Here is a 6,000-nt window from a genome sequence, read left to right on the forward strand (position 1 = left end):
TTTCTTGTTTCAAACTAACAAGACATTTGTCTAAAGCAACCACTTCAAACTGTCATTTCATTATGAAAACATGATAAAAACCATATCACATAAAGAGTATCATAAACTTTGTAACTGAGTAACATCAAATCTTTGCACACAACACTTTGAAGAGGAGATGGGGAAGTGAGATGATTAAATGTAAGAATATGTTAATTTATAATTTTAATATATAAACATACATATATAAATTTAATAAGTATTTAAAAGATATCAAAAAAGTGAAGAATAATACAAGGGTAAGCTAATACTAACAGGAATAAGTAAATTGATGGTTATAATAAATGTAAATGGGCAACTTTAAGAGTTTAAAGATAAATTCTGACAGACTATAGATTTCTAGATAACATCCATCATCTTGCTAGGTGGTGATTAAAAGAGATATACCCAAAACACGAGGAATGTTGTTCAGCCATAAGAAGGAATGAAGTTCAACACTTGCAAAAACATGGATGAAACTTGAGGGTGTCATTTTGAGCCAGAAACAAAAGGACAAATGTCCTTTATGATTTCATTGATAGCAAGTAATATGAATAAGTGAATTCTGATTCAGAAACTAATAAATAGGTTACCAGGGGTCAACATGGGGATCAGGAATGGAGTGTTGGCAATGAATTCCTATTTGGAGTGAAGGAAAATTTTGGTTAATGGATGGTGGAGATGGTAGCACGTTTCAATACAATTAAACGTTGCTAAAAGGGAAATTTTAAAACAGAGGCCTAGATTTCAAGCTTTTAGAGCAGATCCATTAAGTCTGGAGTGGGGATTATTATTTCTGGATTTTGAGAGGCTGTTATATATAAAACAGCCTCTGATGTTTAGAGGTAAGAATGAAGCTGAATAGGTAGGAGTTACAGTAATTTAGAACATAGGGGTAAGGAAGACAGTGTCTATATTTTATAACCACATATACTCTTTGAGACCAATGGAAGAAAGGTTTATTTGAGAGACTACTGGTTCTCTTTCATTCTTTTGGATATGGATATCCAGTTCTCCCAGTACCATTTATTGAAGAAATGGTTCTGTCCCAGTGTAGTGGACTTGGGGGCCTGCCAAAAATCAAATGACCATAGTTTGAAGGTTCTATATCTGAACTCTCAATTCTGCACCATTGATCAATATATCTATTTTTATGCCAGTGCCATGGCTGTATTGATAACTATGGCTTTATAATATGTATGAAAGTCAGGAAGTGTGCCCTTTTACTACATTCTTCTTTTTTCAAGATTTTTTGGTTATTCATGGCTCCTTCCCTTTCCAAATAAATTTGATAATTAGGTTTTACATTTCTGCAAATTAGGCTGTTGGAATTTTGATTGATATTGCATTGAATCTGTAGATCAATTTGGGTGGAACTGACTTCTTAATGACATGTAGTCTTCAAATCTATGAACATGGAATGTCTTTCCATTTATTTAGGTCTTTTTAAAGAATTCTTTTAGCAACATTTTTTAGTTTTCTGTGTATAGGTCCTTTTCATTTTTTATTAAAGTTTATTCCTAGATATCTGATTCTTACAGTTGCTGTTGTAAATGGATTTTTTTTCTTGATTGCCTTCTCAGATAGCTCATTACTAGTGTATAGAAACTCTACTTATTTTTGGGTGTTGATCTTATATCCTCACATCACTTCTAGTGAATTTTTCATTCCAGGGAATATAATTTTCAACTCCAGAATTTCTATGTAGTTTCCTTTAATATTTTTCACTCTATTGATATCATCTTGTTCACATATCAATTTCGTGGTTTTCTTTAGCCCTTTGTCCATGGCTTCTCTTAGTTCTTTAAGCATATATATGACAGTTGATTTAAAGTCTTTGGCTAGCAAGTCCAATGTCTGGTCTTCCTCAGAACTAGCTTATATCAATCTTTTCCCTGTGATTGGGCCATACTTCTGATTCTTTGTTGAAAATTAGGCATTTTTAATGTTATAACATGGTTACACTGAAAGTCAGATTCTCCTGTTTTTCTGGAGTTTGATATTGACTGTTGAGGGCTGTGTGTATGTCTAGTGACTTCTCAAAACCATTTTTTGCAAGATTGTATTTCTTGTTATGTGTAATCTGTTCCATAATCTTAGTGATCCGACCAAGATTTCCTTTAACTCGTGGAGTGAAAGAAATAAATTAGGAATATAATGAGGAAGAAAGGAAGGTAAAAAGAAGAGAGGAAGTGAGGGAAGAAGGAAGGAGGGAGAAAGAAAGAACAAACATATTCTTCTAGTCCTTGCAGCTTCACTCTGAGCTAGAACACTGCAACACTAAGTGACTCTTCCTATAAATCTTGTCTTCTATGCCTCCTGCTCGCATAGAACCCTAAGATCCCTGAGAGATGGCAGTCTAACTTCCTCTTAGGTCATTTCTGAGGTTGAATCTGCTCCTGGATATGTGATGACATTCCATTTTGGCTATATATTTTGTGGTCTTTCCAAGTCCTTATTCCTCTAAGAAACCTCTCATCAGCCTCCTCCTTATAAGGCTTTGTATTTGTGTGCTTCTTTCCTCATCTGCCACCCCAGGCCCCATGTGATCCCATGCAATGTATGCCTTTAAATCATCTAATAGATGTTTCTTCCACCTGGTTAGTCACCCACTCAAAGGGTGAAGAAGTGTACAGCAATGGGAAACCTCTGCCTTGATCCCTAAGTGAACCACCAGGCATGTCTAAACCCATAACCACAGTATTCTAAGGAAAATATCATATTAGCTATCTTGAACCAAGCTGCCCCAATAACACGTCATTGTGTTCTTGCCACTTCAGTCAAGCTGAGGAAAGGAAGATGGTAAAGGTATATGTATCAAATGACCACAACAGCCTTTTACCAAAATTAAGCTTTTCTTTTCTGCATTAAGCAATCCCCTGCTTATTGTAAATTTTGGATTAGAGTTCCAAAAAAGTATATTTCTGTCAGTTTTTTCAGCTTATGTTTGTTTCAGTGGGGTAACTGATCCTTGGACTACCCTGCTTCACCATTTTCTGCAATAGCATCTCTTAATTTTTTAAATAAACTAATCTGGCTTTGTTGATCTCAATGTTATCTCTGCATATAAGTTCATAAGTTTTATTCTACTCATACTATTACTTTCTCCATTATTTGCATTTAGTTCATTTTTCATTTTCTAATTTATTATTATGGGCTTTTAGCTCATTATTTGGAGTTTTATTCCTTTTCTAAGATAAGTATTTCATCTATACATTCCTTTCAAGCACTTTTTTGTGTTAATTTTTATTTTCTTTAGTTGTTAGTTTCAGATATTTTGTTATCATTTTTTGCTTGTCTTATGAGTTAAGTTTTCATAATTACCAATGTGTTTTTTTTAAATAATTTTATCAGTAACTGTAATGTAAATAAATACACTATAGTCAAAGATGAAAACATATTTAATATCTTCCTTTGAGGTTTTCTGATACTTCCTTTATAGCCTATTGCACAGTCAATTTTTAATGTATTTAGTCTGTGTGTTTGAAAAATTGTCTCTTTGGCTAGTTCTTTTATGTAGAACTGCACATAGGTTCATAACGCAAACATACTGATTATATCTTTATACTTCATGCTATTTAACTATTTAAAATAATTTCCCATATTTTAAATAAAAATATGGAAATAATCCAAGTGTTCATCAACCAATGAATGGATAAACAAAATTAGGTATATTAATATGATAGAAGAAATGATGAAATGAAGTCCTGAAGCACAAGACAACATTGATGAACCTTGGGGATATTATGTTTAGTGAAATAAGTCAGACAGAATAGGACAAATATTGTATGATCTCACTAATATGAACTAATTATAAAAGGTATACTCATAGACATAAAATCCAGATTTTAGATTACCAGGAGATAGAAAGAGAGTAGAGAATGGGGAGCAGTTACTTAATATGTGTAGAATTTTTAACTAAGCTGAATTTAAACATTTAGAAATGGATTGAGGTGATAGTAGCAGCATTGTGAGCTTAAATAACTGTGCCAAATTGTGTGTGAATGCATTTGAGAGGTGAAGTTTAGGGTCATGTATGTTATGAGAAGGAAAGCTAGAAGCTAAAACATGGGAATGCATAACATCCCCATAACAGTGAATCTGGTGGGAGATGATGACTGTGATTAACAGTATAAATATAAAAAATTTCTTTCATGAACTAGAACAGATGAATAACACTATTACAAGAGGCTAACAATACTGTAGTATATGGGGGAAATGCACTTATCGCAAATATGGACAATAGTCAATTGTAATAATTTATTATTCTTTCATCAATGCTATCACATGTACCACATCAATAGTAGGAACCAATAATAGGGGGGTAATGAAGAGGCGTGGGATATCTTGTTTTTTGTTGTTGTTGTTGTTGTTCTAAAATGATTGTGGTGATAAACGTACAATATGTGATGACACTGTCAGCTTTGAATGTATACTTTAGATGGATTGTATGTTATGTGAAGATATCTCAATAAAATTGCATGAAAAGAAACAGAAAGTCTGAACAGATCAAGAAATTTCCAAAAAAGACAAGCACAGGACCACCAGCTCTACTTGTGTGTATTATCAAACATTCAAAGAATTAACACCAATCCTGCTTCTAATCTTTCACAAAAAAGAGGGAACACTCCATAACTAATTGTATGAAGCTAACTTCAGCCCAATACCAAAGCCAGATAAATGTACCACAAGTAAAGAGAATTACTAACAAATTCCCCTTATGGGTATATGCAAAATTCCTAAACAAAATATTAGCAAACAGAATTCAACAACACATTAATAGAATTATACACCCTGATCAAGTGAGATCTATCACTGATAAGCAAGGATGGTTCAGCATAAGAAAATAAATTAATGGAACATATCATATTATCAGAAAGAAGGAACAAAATCAAATGATTATCTCAATTGATGCAGAAAAGGAATTTGACAAAATCAAGCACCCTTCTATGATAAAAATCAACTAAGAAACTAGGAATAGATAGAACCTTCCTCAACATGATAAAAGGCATATATGAGAAACCAACTGCTAACATCATACTCAAAGGTGAAAAACTGAAAGATATATCTTTCAGGAAAGATATATCTTTTAGCAAAGATGACCACTTTCATCAATGTTATTCAACATTTTATTGCAAAGTCTATCTAGAACAATTAGGAAGGAGAAAAAAGGAATAAAATACATCTGAATTGGAAAGTAAGAAGTAAAACTTACATTATTTGCAGATGACATGATCTTATACACAGAAAACCCTGAAAATGCCACAAGAAGACTATTGGAGATAATAAACAAATTTGGGAATGTGGCAAGGTACAAGATCAACATGCAAAACACAGGAGTGTTCCTATACACTAGTAATGAACAATCTGAAGGGGAAATTAATTGAAAATTCAAATTAAGTAGAAATTAAAGGAATTATATATCTAGGAATAACATTAACAAAGAATATAAAGGACTTGTTTGCAACAAACTACAGAATTTTTTAAAGTAATCAAAGAAGACCTAAATACAAAGAACAACATTCCATGTTCATGGAGTGGAAGACTAAATATTGATTTAGTCTAATATAATATAGATCCAATGTAACAACAATTAAAATTCCAACAGCCTTCTTTACACAAATGAAAGTAAGCAATCATCAAATTTATATGGAGGGTGCTTGCTTCGGTGGCACATATACTAAAATTGGAACGATGCAGAGAAGATTAGCATGGCCCCTGCACAAGGATGACACAAAAATTCATGAAGCGTTCCATATTTTTAAAAAAGAAAAAAAAATTTATATGGAGGGTAAATGTACATAAATAGACAGAACTATCTTGAAAAAGAAAAGCAAAGTTAGAGGACTCACTTTTACCAATTTTAAATCACATTTCAAAGTCATAGAAATCAATACAGCATGATACTGAAACAGGAAAGACATCCAGAACAATGAAACAGAATTGAGATTTGAGGGTTCATCAATAAACCCTCACATCTAT

The 6,000-nt window shown here is 32.6% G+C and overlaps 1 non-coding gene across 1 annotated transcript; it reads left to right on the top strand.

Annotated features, from left to right (window-relative positions):
• Nucleotides 1-5,674: 5,674 nt before the first annotated feature.
• On the top strand, nt 5,675-5,781 carry LOC143645459 (U6 spliceosomal RNA). The gene has a single exon (XR_013157164.1). It is a non-coding gene; the product is annotated as a U6 spliceosomal RNA (small nuclear RNA).
• Nucleotides 5,782-6,000: the final 219 nt, after the last annotated feature.

Source organism: Tamandua tetradactyla, chromosome 8 (assembly GCF_023851605.1).
Source record: "Tamandua tetradactyla isolate mTamTet1 chromosome 8, mTamTet1.pri, whole genome shotgun sequence".
Taxonomy (NCBI): Eukaryota; Metazoa; Chordata; class Mammalia; order Pilosa; family Myrmecophagidae; genus Tamandua; species Tamandua tetradactyla.